Source organism: Ambystoma mexicanum, chromosome 5p, assembly GCF_040938575.1.
Source record: "Ambystoma mexicanum isolate Mex_15411 chromosome 5p, UKY_AmexF1_1, whole genome shotgun sequence".
Taxonomy (NCBI): Eukaryota; Metazoa; Chordata; class Amphibia; order Caudata; family Ambystomatidae; genus Ambystoma; species Ambystoma mexicanum.
The window spans coordinates 480,995,466-481,017,353 of NC_090930.1; positions in this window are offsets into that span (position 1 = coordinate 480,995,466).

The window sequence follows — 21,888 nt, forward strand, 5'->3', positions numbered from 1 at the left end:
CTCCACTGTTCACCAGTTAAATGGTGCCACTCCATCTGGGATATAGCCATGTTAACTTGTTTCAGTAAAAATATACTACACATCATCGTGAGGTGAACATTACGGCAGGCCAATCCTGTAAGGAGAAGCTGTGTTCCCTAAAAGTGGCAACCACTGTAGGCTAATCCTGTGTCATGATCTCTGCTTCCAAAAGGTCAGGGTTTTCCCAACTCCCTTGGAAGCAGATCCATAACCCAGGTTCCGAGTGCCAACCAGTCCCAATTGGGACCTTTTGGACCCAGTCCTGGCGCAAGTGGCAGCAGGCTCATAAATATGCCCAGTCCCAGCGCTGGAAGCGCCGGGCTCATAATGCTTGGGTGGACTTACCTGCAGCAGACCATGCTGCTTACTTGCCTGCCAGTTGAGCCTCTGATCCTCTTCTGTTTGGAACTACTTTTCCTGTTGGGTGGGGCTGGAGCCACTCCCTAGATTTAGAACACTGGAACTCTTCTGGAAGGCAGGAACTCTTTTCTTACCAGGAACTCTTTTCTTACTTAGGCGTGGCTGTGGAAGGAGACACCTAAGCACTACAGGAGGCTATTTAAACCACACCCGGTGGATGAATCTTGCTTTGCGTTATTCTGCACTCTCTGCAGCAGGACGCTCATCGTGTCTTCTGCATCCAGTCCTGGGCCTAAGGAAAAAGGCTTACCATCCTGAATCCAGTCTTCAGCAACACCTATAAAGACAAGAAAGAACAGGTTAGCATTCCGGCATCTGAAAGGCAAAGGCTTACCATCCAGAATCCAGTCTTCAGCAACACCTATAAAGACAAGAAAGAACAGGTTAGCATTCCGGCATCGGAAAGGCAAAGGCTTACCAACTCTTTGCACGCTCCGGAGGCCTTCGGCGCTGCATCCGCATCTGAAAGACAAAACAAGGTGCGTTTAAAGACATTGGGGAACTTTAATACTCACGTGCCATTACTCCTTTCCACATCTAATCCAGTGGGTATTCCGGCACCCTGCAGCCGCTCCGAACTCGTACCTGCAAAATAAAAAGACAGTTAGAGTGCATCGTGAAGCAGGCAACAAGCGCTTACTCACGTGCTTCCAGGCGCTTCTATTCATCACACGGGCTCCATCTTCAACTCACTTCAGCCCGTCATCCGCCATCGCCGGAAACCTGCAAAACAAGAGACATCAATACTAAAGACTTTAAAAAGACATTTGGATGACTCGAAATTTACCGTTCGTGCAGTAAACGACGGACAGCAGTCCTCTGAAGTCAAGAGGCCTGCGCTACCTATCCAGTGAAGAAACTGGCTACAGCACCCTGCCCCGAGGCAGATGGAGAGCTCGGCATTCACTTACCTAAGACATATTACTCTACACCCAGGCATACAGTGCACAGAGGTCCAGCCCAAAGAGCCAACCGGGTGCTACACATCACCTTTGAAGATACGGTAGTCGCCCAGTCAAGACCGGCGCCTCTGCGAGAATCAGGTGAGCGTTACAGAACGCAAAGCCTACCGCAAAACTCTCGCCCAGGCACTATGGAAACCTCGGATACTGACCCCCTAGCCCGGTTACTTGGGGAACTAAGGGCAGAAGTGCATGCAACTCGTCAGGAAACGAATGCTCTAAGAAGGGAACTAATTATTTCCAAGGAGAGAACAGACAATCTTGCTAGACAAGTGCTACAGTCACAAGCCGGACAGACCCCGTTACCCACATCAGGGGCAAATCTTCCTTCAACATCCTCTATGAATCCAGTGCAGATCAACCTACCTGGGAATGTACCTCTGGCTCCGCCCGAGCGATTTTCTGGTGACCCAAAGAGGTTTGCAGTATTTATCAATCAGTGCCGGTTGCACTTCTTATGCCGGCCAGCAGCCTTTCCAACTGATCAAGCTAAAGTAGCTTTTGTACTTTCGTACCTTAGTGGCAATGCGGCAGACTGGTCGATCCCTCTAGTTCATCAAGATGATCCGGTTCTCCATGATTTTCAAGCCTTTCAGCTTAGTATGGAAAAACTGTTCGCAAGACATTCACAGGGACAGGCCTTGGACAATGAGCTTCTTTCGTTGCGACAGGGTAATCAAGACCTTTTGGCTTATATTGCATCTTTCAATAGACTAATAGTGGAAACTCAATGGCCTGAGGACAAAAGGATTACGCTGTTTTATAGAGGTCTACGTGGAGAGCTCAAAGACGTTTTAGCCCAAGTAGTGAATCCCCCACAAGACTGTTCGGATTACATAGACTTGGTCGTTCAAATAGATCACAGGCTGCAGAACAGGAAGGCCGATCGTTCCAAGTTTGATGCTCGAGTATTTTCCAAACCGCCAACTCCTTCCAAAGGAGTAGACTCCGGGGAATCCATGCAAATAGGGGGTCTGAAAGGTCCTCTAACACAACGGGAGCGGGAAAGGAGGAAACAGTTGCAATTATGCCTATATTGCGGAAACTCAGGGCACTTTCTTCGAGACTGTCCGGTGAAACCTGCCAAGAAGGCAGTAGGAGCTGCAGTTACCAAAGTTACAAACTCTGAGCAGGGAAACGACCTCGCCCGACAAGAATAGAGGTCCTCTTGCCGAGCGTAAAAACCAGTTCCGTGACCTCGCATTTCGTGATACCTATGGTCCTCATTAGCCCTGATAATCCGGATCGATTACATGCAATTGAAGCTTACGTCGACAGCGGTGCCATCGGCAATTATGTGGATCATGAAATGGTTTTGAGGATGAATCTGACTCTTTGTCCCAAGGCTGTAAAGGACGTCATTACTACGGTGGATGGTACGGAGATAGCCTCCGGGCCAGTAACGCATACCACTCAAGAAGTGACGCTAGTAAGTCAAGATGGACACCATGAGAAGATCGTGTTCGATGTGATCAAGGCCCCTCAGTTTCAGATTATTCTAGGAATACCTTGGTTAGAGAAACACAATCCTCTGATCGATTGGCGAGCAAGAACGGTCCAGTTTCCAGAATGTGTCTCTACTTGTCACCCTCCACCTGGTGTTGCACTGGCCGCAATTTCTTCAGAGACTCCCCAGTTACCTCCCGAATACCTAGAATACCAAGATGTTTTCCGGAAGGATCAGGCTAACTCTCTACCTCCTCATAGGTCTTATGACTGCCAGATAGACCTGATACCTGGATCTACTCCTCCTTGTAGTAGAATTTATGCCCTCACCGAGCCTGAGAACCTTCACCTTCGACAATACCTGGATCAATACCTGGCAAATGGGTTTATTCGTCCTTCCAAGTCCCCTGCTTCTTCAGCTTTGTTCTTCGTTCCAAAAAAGGAAGGAGACCTTAGAACATGTATCGATTATCGCTCCCTGAACCAGATCACCGTTAAGAATAGATATCCGTTACCTTTGATCCCTGAACTCCTGGACCAAGTCAGAAAAGCATGCATATATACAAAGCTGGATCTTAGAGGAGCTTACCACTTGGTACGAGTAAAAGAGGGCGATGAATGGAAGACGGCCTTCCGCACCAAGTATGGGCTATTTGAATATCAGGTCATGCCCTTCGGACTTTGCAATGCCCCGGCCGCCTTTCAATATTTTATGAACGATGTCCTCAGAGAGCTCATAGATGTATGTGTTGTTGTTTACATTGACGACATCCTCGTTTATTCTTCATCGGAATCTGAACATCGGAAACATGTGAAAATGGTCCTCGAAAGATTGCGTCAACACAAACTTTTCGCTAAGTTGGAAAAATGTGTTTTCAACGTGACTGAAGTTGAATTCTTGGGATTCATATTATCACCTGGCGGGGTGCGTATGGATTCAAAGAAGGTCGATGCAGTTCTCAAATGGCCATCACCATCCTCCGTAAAAGGTGTGCAAAGCATGTTAGGCTTCGCTAACTTTTACCGCAGGTTTATCCCCGAGTTCTCTCGAATAGTCCAGCCCATCACTGCCTTGTTAAAGAAAAACAAACGTTTGAATGGTCTACCGAGGCGGAACAAGCTTTCCAGGATTTGAAGACTAAATTTATCTCTGCACCAATCTTAAAACACCCTCGCCCCGAACTCCCCTACATCGTGGAAACTGATGCTTCAAGCCTTGCCATGGGGGCAGTTCTATCACAAAAGGACCCGGTAACCAATCAGTTGCATCCCGTGGCATTTTGGTCCCGCAAATTCACGCCTCCTGAAGTCAATTACACGATTACTGACAAGGAACTTCTGGCTATCAAGTCTGCCTTTAAGGCTTGGCGGCATTATCTGCTGGGGGCCCGACACACCGTTACTGTGATTACGGATCACCGAAACCTGCAATATTTGAAAACCGCAAAAGCCCAATCCTCTAGACAACTCCGTTGGGCATTATTCTTTGCCGAGTTTGACTTCATAATTACCTATCGACCAGGTACAAAGAACGGTAAAGCCGATGCCCTTTCTCGGATGGGAGTGGAAGAACACTTGATCAACCCTAAACCTGTACCAATCATTCCCGAACAAAGAATTCTGGGTGTAATCGCCACAGAATCCATAGAGGAAGTTAAGGATAAAGCCAGGCAACTTGTAACTCCAGCAGATATACAGAATTGGCATCTGCAGGGAAAGGACTTTGCAGTAAAGGACAACTTATTGTATTTCCAAGAACGATTATACCTACCCAGCACAGATTTACAGAAAAAAGTAATCTCTTGTTATCACGACTCTTTAATGGAAGGTCATCCCGGTATAGCCAAGACCTCAGAAAAGATCAAGCGCTACTTCTGGTGGCCGTCTTGGAAAAAAGATATCAGAGACTTTATAATGTCCTGTGGAGTATGCGCCCAAAACAAGAGTCAAAAGGAAAGACCAGCAGGCCTCTTACGCCCTATTGACATCCCACCTCGCCCTTGGCATACGCTTTCTATGGACTTCATCACCGATCTACCTCCATGCTCCAGATACAATACGATTCTAGTAATCGTGGACTTATTCTCCAAGATGGCGCATTTCATTCCGCTCAAAGGCTTGCCAACAGCAGCAACTCTGGCCCGAGAATTTCTCGAAAACATCGTCCGACTGCACGGTTTTCCTTCGGTTCTAATTTCGGATCGAGGTAGTCAATTTATTTCTCATTTTTGGCGAAGTTGCTGTCGGTGGGCTCAAATTGATGTGAGACTATCGACCAGTCACCACCCTCAGACCGACGGACAAACCGAGAGGACCAATCAAACTCTGGAACAGTATTTACGCTGCATGCTGCAACAAACTGAAAAAACTTGGAAAGATATCCTTTGGATAGCCGAGTATGCCTACAATAACTCTGTCCACTCGGGAACTGGGAAAACCCCGTTTTTTCTTTTGTACGGCAGTCACCCTCGAACCTCGGAGTTGGATCCCCTCCAAGATCTTGAAACACCAGCAGTAGACTACCTGCATTCTACAATCACCCAAGCCTTTAAGGAAGCTGTTTCTCACCTTCAAAGGGCTAAAGAACAATACAAGAAAGGAGCAGATCAACATCGGAAGGAAGCCCCTCAATATCAAGTAGGGGATCAAGTCTGGTTATCCACCAAATATCTATCTCTAAAAGGGCCACGCACATTCAACCCAAGATACCTTGGTCCCTATTCCATCACTACCATAGTAAACCCAGTAGCGGTCAAGTTGGACTTGCCCCCGCACATGAAGATACATCCGGTCTTCCACGTCTCTCTATTAAAACCCGTGCAACCTCAAACCCGACTAACCAAATCTCCAAAACCTATCCTAGTGGATGGAGAACTCGAGTTTGAAGTCAAAAGCATTCTGGACTCCAAGATCTCCAAATCTAAACTATTCTACCTAATTGACTGGAAAGGCTACGGCCCCCAAGAGAGATCCTGGGAACCTGCTGAATATGTCCACGCTCCTCGCCTAATCAAAAGATTTCACCGAACATTTCCTGACAAGCCAAAACCCCCGGAGAAGCGCGGTTTGGGAGGGGCCTTGAGGGGGGTACTGTCATGATCTCTGCTTCCAAAAGGTCAGGGTTTTCCCAACTCCCTTGGAAGCAGATCCATAACCCAGGTTCCGAGTGCCAACCAGTCCCAATTGGGACCTTTTGGACCCAGTCCTGGCGCAAGTGGCAGCAGGCTCATAAATATGCCCAGTCCCAGCGCTGGAAGCGCCGGGCTCATAATGCTTGGGTGGACTTACCTGCAGCAGACCATGCTGCTTACTTGCCTGCCAGTTGAGCCTCTGATCCTCTTCTGTTTGGAACTACTTTTCCTGTTGGGTGGGGCTGGAGCCACTCCCTAGATTTAGAACACTGGAACTCTTCTGGAAGGCAGGAACTCTTTTCTTACCAGGAACTCTTTTCTTACTTAGGCGTGGCTGTGGAAGGAGACACCTAAGCACTACAGGAGGCTATTTAAACCACACCCGGTGGATGAATCTTGCTTTGCGTTATTCTGCACTCTCTGCAGCAGGACGCTCATCGTGTCTTCTGCATCCAGTCCTGGGCCTAAGGAAAAAGGCTTACCATCCTGAATCCAGTCTTCAGCAACACCTATAAAGACAAGAAAGAACAGGTTAGCATTCCGGCATCTGAAAGGCAAAGGCTTACCATCCAGAATCCAGTCTTCAGCAACACCTATAAAGACAAGAAAGAACAGGTTAGCATTCCGGCATCGGAAAGGCAAAGGCTTACCAACTCTTTGCACGCTCCGGAGGCCTTCGGCGCTGCATCCGCATCTGAAAGACAAAACAAGGTGCGTTTAAAGACATTGGGGAACTTTAATACTCACGTGCCATTACTCCTTTCCACATCTAATCCAGTGGGTATTCCGGCACCCTGCAGCCGCTCCGAACTCGTACCTGCAAAATAAAAAGACAGTTAGAGTGCATCGTGAAGCAGGCAACAAGCGCTTACTCACGTGCTTCCAGGCGCTTCTATTCATCACACGGGCTCCATCTTCAACTCACTTCAGCCCGTCATCCGCCATCGCCGGAAACCTGCAAAACAAGAGACATCAATACTAAAGACTTTAAAAAGACATTTGGATGACTCGAAACTTACCGTTCGTGCAGTAAACGACGGACAGCAGTCCTCTGAAGTCAAGAGGCCTGCGCTACCTATCCAGTGAAGAAACTGGCTACAGCACCCTGCCCCGAGGCAGATGGAGAGCTCAGCATTCACTTACCTAAGACATCTTACTCTACACGTCAGGCATACAGTGCACAGAGGTCCAGCCCAAAGAGCCAACCGGGTGCTACACATCACCTTTGAAGATACGGTAGTCGCCCAGTCAAGACCGGCGCCTCTGCGAGAATCAGGTGAGCGTTACATCCTGTAAGAAGCTTTTATTTGTATCCTGCAGAGATAATCAATTGCATTGATACCTTCTACGAAACCTAGCATTACCTGGGGAGCGAGGGCAAGAACACCTAAGTATTCCTCTTTAAGCAGCTTAAAACTGTCCAGTTGAAACTTAATCCCGCACCTCATTCACTGGGTGTATGTGAATGTGCAGAGCAGATCGGGCGGAGGGGTGGCTATGTTGTTCAGTGGATGTAAGGGTGTAGGGTAGATAGAAAATGAGAACATGTATGCTGTTGATAGCTCTGCAAGGGGAGTGTGGCCGCATTGTAGTTTGTTTGAGTTAAAGGAGTGGCAGGTGTCTTAGGCAAGGCCTTGCACCTAATCTTACTACTACATCAGGACTTTGAGGAGCTCATGGTGTAAGAGGATTCTATTCAACACTACAGCTAAGTCAATGCCTAGTCTGGGATACTGAATGGAAACCCTTATTGATATATCTTTATGTCCAGTTCATGCGTTCTGGATGACTACCCCTTTATAACACCCCTCTCTTGGAATCTCCCTGACCCCAGTGAGCCAAGAAGTAGTTCTGTTTTGCAAGTTAAAAGGTTTATTTGAGAATTTAAACCATATATGTATATATCACACCTTATAATAAATTAATAATTGAATATCACACTTAATCTGAGCAGTAATCAATAATGGATAGTCTGGCACTAGCACACTTGTGAATAGGAACAGAAGAATAAGGTGGTAGAGAATGCTTTATATACATTCAGATGGATGCAATGTTGAATGAAAATGCAATACAGAAAATACTCAATATGATTTCAACAAAACAATGTAATCACTTTTCTCTGGCAATCCACTCCCCCCTTTATGCAATGCAAGGAAATGGAAGGAAAGCACACAGTTCTCAGAAAGGCAATCAAATGTAATTCAGTTCACCCCAGCAAGCTTAGACTACAGAAGTTTGAAACACAGGCCCAAAATGCTTTTATATGTGCTGGCAATGAAGTGAAAAATATGCTAAAATGCTTTTAATTCCCTCTAGAGGTTCAGGGTGAGTGGTATCAAGTTAATATTAGTCCGGGCTCACTCTAGCAATGATTCAGGGATGGTTCTTAAGAGGCAAACGAATTTTTAGCAAGGAAAGCAAGGAAGCTGCTGTTTTCACACATGGAGAAATTTGCAAATCGCGGTAAAATTCGGGAATGCGTTTTTCGCGATTGTGGCAAGGGTATAGGGGGTAGGAATGCGGTTCTAGGTTCGTTGAAAAGCCAAGATTCCCAGCTTTCAGAGGAAAGTTACTGCAAGTCTCTAAGACAAACGGTCACGGAGATATGAGCAATATGGTAAAGGTCGTTTTTCAGATTTGAAATTTTAAAAGTTCAAAGTGACAAGTGACAGCTAGCAGCTAGAAATGAGAGGTGACAGTTAGGAGGCAGTTCTACTTAGATTAAAATAGATTGAATTATATTATTTTAACTAAGAGATTGGTTCTGCACAGTTCTGCTAGGTACTCACAATATATTTTTGAAATAAATGGGCCTCGCCACGGATCTGGTCAGGTTTTCTTCACTCGCCACGGACGGTCACTGCGCACAGCGTCGGGGTCAGCTCTACTCTGCTGATCTGGTCTGGGTCTCTGGTTCTGATCAGGTCTGTGGGTCCGGATACAGCGGTCTCCGGTTCAGCTGGTCTCTCTCTGGATACAACACTGCTCTCTGGCAAATGGCAAGAGTTCTTGCAAAGAATTCAAACAGCTCGCCTGGCTGTGATAATGGCAATGATTTGAGGCCTGCTAAAGAGGGATTTAGCTTGTAGTTGACCTCTCTGCTACAAATTCTGAAGTAAAGTCTTGGTCTCTGAAGGTGGATAGATTGAAGTCTCTATGTTGGCTCTCTGGAGTTTGATGGAGGTAAAGTATGGATTTTCCCGGCAGAGCGTCCTGCAGCAGATGGAATAGAATGTCCCTATCTGTCCTGACTGTCTGCTTTTATGTGTTTTGAAAGTGGGTGTGTGTGCAGCATCACTAGCCAGCCCCTCTCTCAACTGCAGATTGGCCCAATTCTCCCCTCTCCCATGATTGGGGAAGGAACTGTGAGTCAGAGTGATGCTGTAGGTTTTATGGGTCAGAGGATCCTCCCCTGGTCAGTTTGCCCACAAAATCCATATTTGATCAAAATGCACACTTCATAGATACACAGTGGTTTGAAATTACATGCACCCATCACATATCACATGAGATATACCTTGTCCAAATCTGCTCTTCCTGAGAGCTTGCATTGAGAAATTGCAACATATTTCACTTTTTGGTCAGGTTACCAATATCAGATTCTTACTCAAATTTACCCAAATGTGTGCCAGGCATGCAGGCATTAATTGATGAAGTATCAGACTTTTCACATGCAGACATTTTAAGTAATACCCTCTTAACTGCTAGTTTGCCCCCAGATCATGCCACCGGTTCTAAAAACCTCTTAGAATGTGGGCAGAAAAATCAAAAGAATTATGGTATCATTTAAATAATTATGACAACTCCGTACTATGAGTTATTCATCTTTTTCTAAAACCATATTCTGGCTACAGGGGTGTGTCTTTTCAGGTCACATGGTACAGAAACCAGTCTTTCCACTTTCTTCAAGCTCAGCCTCTGTCTCCAGTTTCTCCCCCTCCCAGTTTCTGCCAAGCCAGCTTGCTCTCACATGCAGTGCTCCTCCCCTTTCCTTCCAGGAGGAAGCCACATTTACGACCCCCATAATAAAACATTTGCCTGAGTCAGGACAGGGCTTTGTTCAATTTCCTGCAGAGCCCAGGTAATTCAATCAGAGAAGTGTCATATCCCTTTTGGTGGGAGGAGCAAAAGGCAGCTAGGCCTGGGAACTGCTGTGGATCCAGTTTCACTCCAATTGGGGGGAAGTTGTCAAGCAGAATCCAGTTCCTTAAGCCAGGCCCCAGCTAATGTCACTTTTAGTTACCCAGTTTTCTGCATTCAAATAAAACTAACCATTTTTACATATGCAGCTAGAATGCTGATTCTAAGTTTAAAACTATGACATTTAAACAATTGCAACCTATGTGACACTCAAAAGTAGGTCACTCATTTCTTTTAAACATTTAGGTTTTTAGTGTCTTTCAGTCCAAATGTACTTAAACTGCTGAAATCCACAGCTCAGCCAGTCTTGTTATAAACCTTCAAGTCACTTCAGAATATAACTTTACATTGTATCCACCTCTCAGTAAGTCTTTCTTTGGCCTGCTTTGGGTTCATTTATTCAGTTTTACACAAAAAAAAGTCTGGTGTTGTTTTAAAACACCGGCTTTCTGATAGTGGTGAGTACTGGTAATGCAACCATTTTTGGGATTTTTCTTGGATTAATGCATTCCAAACAGGAATGGTTCTTACATGGTAGTAAAGCCTTGCTTAACATTGTTTTGATGGGGCTCCTTACAGTAAAATGAGTATGTGGAACCCCACAAAAGGGTTGAATCTTTAAAGTGGTCCAATGAGTCACGATTTCAGCAACTTGTTGACATCAGTAACAGTGGATTTTGTTAACAAAGATCTTTCTTTACACTGGTGGTTGGCAAGTGAGGTAACCATTTTGGTGTACGCACAAACTGCGTGGTTCTCCTGGATTCTGGCGCACTTGTGGGCTTTTTGGCCATCTTGGATTTTCTAAGCCCACAGCACCAAATGTTGCAGCATGATAGCTCAAACGTGGGTCAGGACACCCAACAATGGTGTGATAAGAAGCACTGTAGTATCGACTGATGTGGAAAAATAAATACAACACTAATTATATTGCAGTGCCTCTTCTATATTCCTTCCTTCATTCCTTCCCTCCTCAGCTCGACTAGCCGACACAGCTGATCGCAGCATCCGGCAGACCACGACCCCCTCACTGCATAGACCTTTGCTTCCCTGAGTACTGGTAAGCCTGTGGGTGGCTAAATTGAGCGCCGCGCATCGCGCTGATCAACATTTCCATTCATTTGATCTGAAATGTTGAAAAAAAACCTTGTCGCCTGCCGTGGCATGCAATCAAGAAATGTACACCTTTACTGAATTCGAAATGAATGGGAAGCAAGGAAGATTGCAGTAATTCATTTGCGTGCAGCAAAATATACTTTTTAACATCCGATGCAACTTTAAATAGCGCTACAAGATGAAAGACAACCTTTTGTCTGCACTGTCTGCTTCTGCTGGCCTTCGCAAGATGGCTGCCCTCATTTCTGCAGTCTGATGCACTCTGTAGCCTCAGCCTGCTCCCTCCCCCATTGACTGGCTTATACAACAACAGCCAACAGTGTGAACCGCGAGGTGGGAGCCGGCCTATACACCAAAGACCTGCATCGAGGCCCATGTGAGTCCTTCCTTCCTACCCTCATCAGCTCGACTAGGGGAAACAGCTGATTGCAGCGCTCCGGCAGACCACGATCCCCTCTCTGCATCAACCTTTGCTTTCCTCAGTACTGGTAAGCCTGTGAGTGGCTAAATTGAGCACCACACATCGTGCTGATGAATATTTCCATTAATTTTATCTGAAATGTTGAAAAGATAACGTGTCGCCTGCCGTCAAATGCAATAAAGCAAATTACACCTTTACTGAATTTGAAATGGATGGGAAGCGAGCAAGAATGCAGTGATTCATTTGCGTGCAGCAATGTATACTTTTTAACATCAGATGCAACTTTAAAAAGCACTACAAGACGGAAAACTACCTTTTCGTCTGCATTGTCTGCTTCTGCTGGACTTCTCAAGATGGCCGCCCTCATTTCTGCAGTCTGATGCACTCTGTGGCCTGAGCCTGCTCCCTCCCCCATTGGTTGGCTTCTACAACACCAGCCAACAGTGTGAACCGGAAGGTGCAAGCTTGTCTTTACATCAAAGGCATGCATTGAGGCCTTTGTGAGTCCTTTCGTCCTTCTCTCCTTAGCTCGACTAGGGGAAACAGCTGATCGCAGCGCTCCGGCAGACCATGATTCCCTCACTGCATAAACCTTTGCTTTTCTGAGTACTAGTGAGCCTGTGGGTGGCTAAATTGAGCACTGTGCATCGCGTTGATCAACTTTTCCATTCATTTTACCTGAAATTTGTTGAAAAAAAACCTTGTTGCCTGCCGTGAAATGCAATCAAGCAAATTACACCTTTGATGAATTTAAAATGAATGGGAAGCGAGCAAGATTGCAGTAATCCATTTGCATGCAGCAAGATATACTTTTTAATATCTGATGCAACTTTAAAAAGTGCTACAAGATGAAAGACAGCCTTTTCGTCGGCACGGTCTGCTTCTGCTGGCCTTCTCAAGATGTCCGCCCTCATTTCAGCGTCTGATGTACTCTGTGGCTTGAGCCTTCTCCCTCCTGCATTGGTTCGCTTCCACAACAAAAGAAAAGAGTGTGAACCGGGAGGTGGGAGCCGGCCTATACATCAAAGGCCTGCATCGAGGCCCGTGTGAGTCCTTCCTTCCTACCCTCATCAGCTCGACTAGGGGAAACAGCTGATTGCAGCGCTCCGGCAGACCACGATCCCCTCTCTGCATCAACCTTTGCTTTCCTCAGTACTGGTAAGCCTGTGAGTGGCTAAATTGAGCACCACACATCGTGCTGATGAATATTTCCATTAATTTTATCTGAAATGTTGAAAAGATAACGTGTCGCCTGCCGTCAAATGCAATAAAGCAAATTACACCTTTACTGAATTTGAAATGGATGGGAAGCGAGCAAGAATGCAGTGATTCATTTGCGTGCAGCAATGTATACTTTTTAACATCAGATGCAACTTTAAAAAGCACTACAAGACGGAAAACTACCTTTTCGTCTGCATTGTCTGCTTCTGCTGGACTTCTCAAGATGGCCGCCCTCATTTCTGCAGTCTGATGCACTCTGTGGCCTGAGCCTGCTCCCTCCCCCATTGGTTGGCTTCTACAACACCAGCCAACAGTGTGAACCGGAAGGTGCAAGCTTGTCTTTACATCAAAGGCATGCATTGAGGCCTTTGTGAGTCCTTTCGTCCTTCTCTCCTTAGCTCGACTAGGGGAAACAGCTGATCGCAGCGCTCCGGCAGACCATGATTCCTTCACTGCATAAACCTTTGCTTTTCTGAGTACTAGTGAGCCTGTGAGTGGCTAAATTGAGCACTGTGCATCGCGTTGATCAACTTTTCCATTCATTTTACCTGAAATTTGTTGAAAAAAAACCTTGTTGCCTGCCGTGAAATGCAATCAAGCAAATTACACCTTTGATGAATTTAAAATGAATGGGAAGCGAGCAAGATTGCAGTAATCCATTTGCATGCAGCAAGATATACTTTTTAATATCTGATGCAACTTTAAAAAGTGCTACAAGATGAAAGACAACCTTTTCGTCGGCACGGTCTGCTTCTGCTGGCCTTCTCAAGATGGCCGCCCTCATTTCAGCGTCTGATGTACTCTGTGGCTTGAGCCTTCTCCCTCCTGCATTGGTTCGCTTCCACAACAACAGAAAAGAGTGTGAACCGGGAGGTGGGAGCCGGCCTATACATCAAAGGCCTGCATCGTGGCCCGTGTGAGTCCTTCCTTCCCTCTTCAGCTCGGCTAGGGGAAACAGCTGATCACAGCACTCGGCTGACCACGATCCCCTCACTGCATCAACCTTTGCTTTCCTGAGTACTTGTAAGCGTGTTGGTGGCTAAATTGAGCGCCGCACATCGCGCTGATCAACATTTCCATTCATTTTATTTGAAATGTTAAAAAAAAAAACTTGTCGACTGCCGTGGCATGCAATCAAGCAAATTACACCTTTATTGAATTTGAAGTGAATGGGAAGCGAGCAAGATCGGAGTAATTAATTTGTGTGTGGCAAGATATACTTTTTAGCATCTGATGCAACTTTAAAAAGCGCTAAAAGATGAAAGATTACCTTTTTGCCTGCACTGTCTGCTTTTGCAGGCATTCTCAAGATGGCCACCCTCATTTCTGCAGTCTGATGCACTCTGTGGCCTGAGCCTGCTCCCTCCCCCATTGGTTGGTTTCTACAACAACAGCCAACAGGGTAAACCGGGAGGCAGGAGCCGGCCTTTACATCAAAGACCTGCATCGAGGCCCATGTGAGTCCTTCCTTCCTTCTCTCCTCAGCTCGACTAGGGGAAACAGCTGATCACAGCCCACCGGCAGACCATTATCCCCTCACTGCATCAACCTTTTCTTTCCTGAGTACTGGTAAGCCTGTGGGTGGTTAAATTGAGCGCAGCGCATCGCGTTGATCAACATTTCCATTAATTTTATCTGAAATGTTGAAAGAAAAACTTGCCTCCTGCCGTGACATGCAATCAAGCAAATTACACCTTTACTGAATTTTAAATGAATGGGAAACGAGTGAGCAACATTGCAGTGATTCATTTGCGTGCAGTAAGATAGACTTTTCAACATGCGATACAACTTTAAAAAGTACTGCAAGACGAAAGACAACCTTTTCACCTGCACTGTCTGCTTCTCCTTGTCTTCTTAAAATGGCCACCCTCAACAGCCAACAGTGTGAACCGGGAGGTGGGAGACAGCCTTTACATCAAAGGCCTGCATCAAAGGCCCTGTCTGTTCCCTTGTCTGTGGCCTGGCTGGGACTGTGGGCCCCCCAGCCCCACCTGAACCCATGGAGGCAAAGGAGATCATTCACACTCTCAAATCCACTGGAGAAAAAAACTGGACTATCTTACCACTTCCCTGAAGGTAAGTCCCCTCAACTAAAACATTAATCCTCTACCCCACACCTTTGTCTGACCCACCCCTCACTCCATCTCACTGGGACCACTTTCAATGAAAAAAACAAAATCCCAATCTAGCTGTGCCTCACTGGCTGCATTGTGTTTTCATACTGTCTGCTAAAATCAAATCTAGCTGTGCCTCAGTGGCTGTAATGAGATTTCATACTGTCTGCGAAAATCGAATCTAGCTCTGCCTCAGTAGCTGCATTGTGTTTTCATACTATCTGCTAAAATCGATTCTAGCTGTGACCAGTGGCTGCATTGTTTTTTCATATTGCTCTGCTAAAATCGAACTTATCTGTGGCACGACCCTCTGTCCTCCGCCCCTTTTGCTTCGTCCCCCCTACACATCCATCCTCTGTGCGCCTCAATACATCAGTCTGGTAAGTATCAGTCTGGTAAGTAACCCCTGCAGCTAGCTATGTCACTATCTATCTCTCCTATATTCTCTAACTGCTTCTCTATCTCCTATCCCTCTCCTATCCCTAAATCTGGCTGGAAGAAACTTAAGAAGGATCTACTGGACTCCAACCCAGGCCTTCCTATTGCAGACATCTATTTCACAGCTTCCACTAGAGAGACTCTCACAGACATCCTATTTAACGTTAACTCACCTGATCTATGGACACGCTACATGGTCGGCTTTCTCTCCCCTATCGCCTCTTCTCCCATTAATGGTGGCCTTGCTGAAGGTTCTCGACCTCTTCCCCATTTCCCGAGCCATCATTAATGTCTATTGCAACCCATCAGAGTCCTCAACCCACCTTCTTCTTTTCGACATACTCCTCCCTCGCCTCTCTAACCTTACCTCTCCCTCCGGACAGGCCCGTTGTCTACTGTGCCTACTTCTGCCTCTGTACAGGCACCCTTGCCTAGTCTGCCCACTTCCTCCTCTGCACAGACTCCCTTGCCCACTGTGCCTACATTCTCCTCTGCAAAGGGGCCCTTGCCTACCATGACTACATCCTCCTTTGCACAGGCACCCTTGCCTACTGTGCCTGCTTCCTCCTCTGCATAGGTGCCCTTGACCTGCCGCACTGTCCCAGCTCCCTTGTCGGCCTTGGCCCCTCCGCCATCCACCGCCATCCCTCTGGCTCTCTTGCCACCCTCAGAGGGGACCACCGTCCCCTGCGCCTTCCACGAAAGACCTTCAAATGTTGTCAAGCTGCTCCATATTGCCACGCTTATCTCTCGCTCCACTGTCAAACACTCGTCTGACATTTGCAACCTCCTTGAATGCATGGATCTTGATGTGCACGCCATCATGGAGACATGGTTCAAGGACAGCTCTGTCACAAGCTTTGACACACTCCTACCTGAAGGATATAAGACCCTCTCTGTGCCAGGCCCAGGGGGTCAGGGGGGAGTGGCGTTGGTCTTCCCAGAATGGATACCTGTGTTCATCATCCCCAATCAGGCTTACTCCTCATTTGAGTGCCTAGTCTGCAGGCTTTCCCTCTCTCCTAAATCCTCGCTCCTTATGGCCACCTTCTATCGGCCACCAGGACAGTCCACACTGTCCTCTCAGAATGGGCCAACCTGGCCTCCTTTCCTCTACTCTCCTCCTCCTCTCAACTCATCCTGCTGGGTGACCTCAACATCCATCTGGATTCTCCTGACTCCTCAAGACCCTTCTGTAACCTATACCACACTCTCTCCCTCTCTATCTTATCCTCTGGCTCTACGCACACAGCGGGCCACACTTTGGATGCTTTCATCTCCACCAACATCCCTCTCTCTACCGCTCTCTCAACCCCTCTCTCTTGGACGGACCACCCCCTTCTCTCTTCAAACTTGAAGCTCGGCTCTCCTCTTGCATCGGCGCACCTGGTGCAGCCACTTGGCTTCATAGTCACCAGACCTATGAAAGAGTGACAGCGGCTACCTTTGCCTCCACCTACTCTCCGCCTCCTACCCCTGTGGCTGACTCTCACCCTAACACAGCCCTTGCTACCTTCAATCTCTCTATCACTAACACCCTCGACACTCTTGTTCCTGTCATGAGGGTCCAGCTGAAGCCTTCCAAAAAGTGCAATGCTTGGTACGACTCCAATCTGGCTCCCCTCAAATGAAAGTGTAGGACTGCCGAGCGGAAATGGAATTCATCAGGCCTACCCTCTGACAAATTAACCTGCCGCCTCCTTCAAAGGCAATATGGACTGTGCATCTACACCAAGAAAAGAGTCTTTATTCAAGCCTGCATGTCTGCGACATCAAACAGCACGGCTGAACTTTTCAAAGTCTGTAAGGAACTGGCAAATCCTGCAGCAGCCTCCTCCTCTATCACACCCACCAAGGACCTTTGCTCGGCCCTGGTTGCACACTTCACTGCAAAAACCCAAGACATCCTTTCCTCTCTCACTTCCACACCACATCACACACCTATACTCTCGAGCCTCCCTTGGCACCTCCACCACCTCTCCTTTCTTCTCTCACTTCTGTCACACCTGATGAGGTCACCAGCAAGTTTCGTCTATGAAGGCTTCATCCAAACAGGTGGACCCTTGCTGCTCTAAAACCATTAAGTGCAACATAGACTCTCTTGCTCTAGCCTTGGCTGATCTCTGCAATCTCTTTTTAGCTACTGGAGTTTTTCCAACTTCTCTTAAGCACTCCCTTGTGCACCCTCTGCTTAAGAAACCCTCTGCTGACCCCTCCATTCCGGCAAACTACTGCCCTATCCCTATTACCCCATTCCTGGGAAAACTCCTGGAGAAGCTGGCTATCTCTCACCTCGACCTCCACACTGAATCTGCTGATTGCCTCCACAACCATCAGTCTGGCTTTAGAGCATCCATAGTCACGGAAACTGCTCTCCTGAACACCCATGAGGACATGCTCTCAAATCTAAACACTAACACTTCCTCTGTCCTCATTCTTTTCAACCTCTTCTCTGCCTTTGACACAGTAAACCACAACATCCTGATTGCACGTCTCTGTGACACCCTGGGCAACACAGGTCAGGCTCTGGCATGCTTAACCTCCGTCCTCTCTGACCGCCCATCCCAGGTGGAACTTGGGTCATTTCTCTCCTCTGTCACTCTCTCAACCAGTGGCGTGCCCCAGGGCTCTAACCTATCCCCCTGGTTTTTTTATGCCTACATGGCTGCCTTGGTACATGTGATTTCAACTTTCATCAATAGCTTCCATGGTTAGGCGAATTACACGCAACTCTCCTTCAGGCTGCCCTCAGCCACCTCCTCTTCCTCGCTCATATCTGACTGTCTGCAATTCAGTCATGGTGTGCTGCAAACAACCTCTGCCTCAATGCCAGAAAGACTGAGATTGTGTGAATTGGGACTCCTGCTCCCGCTTTCCCACTCTCACTCTGGCCTGTCTTCCTTGGCCCTGCTCCCGCACCCACCTTTGAGGCAAAAAATCTTGGGGTCATCTTCATTTCCACTCTCTCCTTCTCCACTCACATTTCGGACATCTGTAAGAAGTCCAACTACCAGCTGCACCTCCTCAGAGGTACTCTTCCTTTTCTCACCTTCTCCCAGCGGCTCACTGTCTCCAGAGCCTTGGTTCTCTCAAGGCTGGACTACTGCAACAGCTTCTTTATTAACCTCCCGGCCTATGCCCTGTGCCCTCTGCAACTCATCCAGAACAGAACCACAATACTAATCCTTGGCCTTAAGCCCAGGGACCGCATCTCTCCAGTGCTGAAATCCCTCCACTGGCTCCCCGTGGTTGAAAGGATCAAGTTCAAGACCCTTTTCTTTGTCCACAAGGCTTTCTGGGGCCTGGAACCTAACTATCTGAAACGATGCCTTTCTAAACACTGTCCTTTTTTTTATTTTATTTTTTAAATACTGTCCTTCCCGAGCCCTCCGCTCCTTTTCCTCCATCTTTCTGTGAATGAGCCGGTTCTCCAAGAAAACATGATGAGGGATATCTTTATCTTCAGCAGGGGCTTCCTTCTGGAGTAGCCTCCCTGCCCCTCTGTCTTGAGCCTGATCTCCTCAAGTTCCAGAAACTCCTTAAGACATTCCTCTTCTCCTCCTCCTTCTCTCTCCTTCTACCCTGCTAACCTATCTCTCTACTCTATTCCTTCCCTCCCACATTTTCGATACAGCTTGCTGAGTGGCCGCCTAGTGTACCTCAGAGACTCACAGGTCCCAGGCACCCAAGCCAGTCCTCTCGCCCTTGCCTTCGGGCCTTACACTTCGCCTTATCATCACTGCAGTTGGTCAATGATCCAAGAGAGTGGCATCTCTCTGCACTTACCCTAACCACTACCGACTGAGCGCACTTGGACCACCCCATACACGTGTCCCCCCCAGCCTCCACCTCCCCTGTAACTGTCTGTGCACTCGCGCGATCCGAACGTACCATGCCTGAAGATAGTTTGTTCTTGTTTTCCCCGTCTTCTCTCCCTGCATTGCGGCACCTTAAAGCACTTGGAAAACTGCAGAATTGTCGACAGACATATTTTCTGTTACCTCTACTGTTAAATGTGTTATATGCACTTACTCGGCCTGTGCAGACTACTATCGTCTCAGAATTTCAAGGGCTCTGAACGACTGTTGTTTTTCCACTTGTTCCCTCCCTCCTTGAGCCCTTTGACACACTTTCTTTGTGTATAGGCGCTTTACAAATAAACATTACCATACCATACCATATGTCCACATATCATTTGTGGTGATGCAGCACATAGCATGTATTGCAGACCATCATGTGCAGTGCTCTGATTCCCTCATCATAGACTATACTCGACTCCAGCATAATTACAATTGTGAACAACGATTAAGTTTGTTTGTATAGACTGTGCCATTGTTACACATTTTCACTTTTGCTATGAGTGTGTGGTAACGCCTCCATGACACAGTTCACAGCACCAAAGTCCATGGTTCATTGCAGACCATTAAAATAAATATCCCATTACCCTACCATGCTGGAGAAATTCCACTCAAGCACCTTTACAGTTATGTATGTACACTATGGTCTACCAGAACTGGGGTATTTCAGTGTGGTGCTGCCAGCCTTAGAGAAGCTCTGCAAAGCCATACAAATGGCAGGTGTGTGATACACATGTCCCATTAACACAACCCTATGCCAGTGTCTGCGTCTATATCAAATTGCTGCAGTGGTCTAGTGGTAAAAATTATTTTACATTTTTTTTTAAAAAAAGAAGAAATGTTACGAGAAATCATAGAACTTTTCTTCAGTGCCTCATTTTAAAAGCGACCTAATCCAAGGCTGTTTCAATGTAGCATTTTCCTTAAGGTTGAAAAGCTTGAGAAATCACCATATGCATGAATTAAGTGTTGTATACGTAATGCATAAAAGAGTGAATTGCCGGGAAGATCCGACAGTGGCCCAGTAACTGAGGTTGCTGTTATAATAAATTTTGGATTGAAATTCAACTTGCTACTAGCTGGAGGGAATACAATATCTATATATGGCTTTTATTGTGGTAGTCTTGTGGCCACAAATGCGCAATACACTCCCTTGCAAGTGCATAAATGAAGGTTTTACAGCTATGGCTAAGATGCATGTGACGCCTCATATCAAACATAACATCACTGTTTTTATATAGCACTTCATTAATGATTTCTCTCACATCTAAAAACTCCAATGATGTGTGCTATTTCCCATTTACACAGTGCTCATGTTATCAACCTCAGAAACATTAAAGTATGAGTGGGCACTGCCATTATTCAAACTGTAGCTTCAGGTTGCACACAGATGCATTTTATCAATGGTAAAGTCTGTGATCCTAATTGAAAGGATACACTGAGGGTGGCACATATGATCTGTGACAATACATCATCCAGGAAGCTCTAAGTGGTGGTTTAAGCAACAAGTGCGTCAGCACATTAGATACAGAGTCAACAGACATTCTAAGAGCAGCAGTTCATGCCACATTCTGCCTGGCAACAGCCAGACCCCCAGCGTGGTTTCCTTCTTTCACACCTGCAGAGACACATGCCCTGAACAAACAATACCATGAGGCACTGCAAACCAAACATTTATTTTGGCTCACTTGAAATGGCAATGTCTCAGGTGGTCTTTTCTACATTCTGTAAATAAAATTCAATCTAGTACAGTTTTCTAAATAAATTGCTGTCTGTAAATAAATTCCTTTCTCTTTCGGGGATTTAAGCAATGTAACCAGTGAATAAAAAACCGAGGCCGTGTGTGCATAATGGGCTTTCTTTAGTTCTCATTTAGGGTTTCAGCTCCCCTCCTTCTGCATGTCCTATTATAATCTGAAGTAAATTAACCCCCTCCAAGGAAGGGCTAATACTATGTCATTTTCCCTAATGAGTCACAACTCTCCTCCAACTAAAGGATGGTCACTTTAAATGTGATGTTGCTAGACAACGACAGACCTCAAGGTGTTCTCTTATCCCTGACATGTTTTACCCTATTCTTTGGTGTGGGGCAGGGAGTATGCTTGGCAGATAGCGTGGTTCAAGGTGGGCCTCATGTTATGCACTTTCAGCGATAATCCCAGAGAAATCACCTATTGCAGTTTGCATTAGGAAGCATCTCCATTATTATCTATGAACCAGACAGCTGGCCCGGGGAGAAGACTGGGGGAATGGGTGCCTGATAGGAACCTCCATGCATCTTAAGCAAGCCCTGAACTGACACATGAGGGGACCTTTGAGAAAAAAGAGGCAAACAAACAGCACCAGTGTAAGCTAATTGGTACCTGGCATATAATCAAAGAACATTTTGGTTGGTATCATAAAAATGAACAGATTTAAAATCCTCTACATTATCTCTCTCACTATGCTTGCGCTAATTGTGGGAACTATTTTGCTACTGAAAATATATGGCCTTGCACCACTTAAGAGGATGTTTCACACCATCATTATTTGTCATATATTTCCACAGTGCAATATAATATTGTTGTGTTTACACTGTAATGAAATGGGCTTTTATAGCAA